The sequence below is a fragment of the Arachis duranensis genome, chromosome 2 (assembly GCF_000817695.3).
Source record: "Arachis duranensis cultivar V14167 chromosome 2, aradu.V14167.gnm2.J7QH, whole genome shotgun sequence".
Classification (NCBI taxonomy): Eukaryota; Viridiplantae; Streptophyta; class Magnoliopsida; order Fabales; family Fabaceae; genus Arachis; species Arachis duranensis.
The window spans coordinates 50,226,854-50,227,718 of NC_029773.3; the positions used below are offsets into that span (position 1 = coordinate 50,226,854).

General features: G+C 40.6%; 1 non-coding gene across 1 annotated transcript; it reads left to right on the forward strand.

The window, feature by feature from the left end:
• The first annotated feature begins 500 nt into the window (after positions 1–500).
• On the forward strand, positions 501–608 carry LOC127745237 (small nucleolar RNA R71). The gene has a single exon (XR_008006434.1). It is a non-coding gene; the product is annotated as a small nucleolar RNA R71 (small nucleolar RNA).
• The last annotated feature ends 257 nt before the right edge of the window (positions 609–865 follow it).

The window sequence follows — 865 nt, forward strand, 5'->3', positions numbered from 1 at the left end:
TTTCTTCCACCATTATTGTTGTTGAAACCTTGTTGAGGTCTCTGTTGATCCTTCCATGAGAGATTTGGATGATTTCTCCATGAAGGATTATAGGTGTTTCCATAGGGTTCTCCCATGTAATTCACCTCTTTTGTTGAAGGGTTCTCAGGATCATAAGCTTCTTCTTCAGATGAAGCGTCCTTAGTACTGCCTGGTGCAGCTTGCATTCCAGACAGGCTTTGAGAAATCATATTGACTTCCTGAGTCAATATTTTATTCTGAGCCAGTATGGCATTCAGAATATCAATCTCAAGAACTCCTTTCTTCTGATTCGTCCCATTGTTCACAGGATTCCTTTCTGAAGTGTACATGAATTGGTTATTTGTAACCATTTCAATGAGTTCCTGAGCTTCTGCAGGTGTCTTCTTCAGATGAAGAGATCGTCCAGCAGAGCTATCCAATGACATCTTGGACAGTTCAGACAGACCATCATAGAAGATACCTATGATGCTCCATTCAGAAAGCATGTCAGAAGGACACTTTCTGATCAATTGTTTGTATCTTTCCCAAGCTTCAGAGAAGGATTCACCTTCCTTCTGTCTGAAGGTTTGGACTTCCACTCTAAGCTTACTCAATTTTTGAGGTGGAAAGAACTTTACCAAGAAGGCATTTTTGAGGTGGAAAGAACTTTGCCAAGAAGGCATTGACTAGCTTTTCCCAAGAGTTCAGGCTTTCTTTAAGTTGTGAGTCCAACCATATCCTAGCTCTATCTCTTACAACAAAAGGGAATAGCATAAGTCTGTAGATTTCAGGGTCAACCCCATTGGTCTTAACAGTGTCACAGATTTGCAAGAATTCAGCCAAAAACTGATGAGGATCTTCCAAT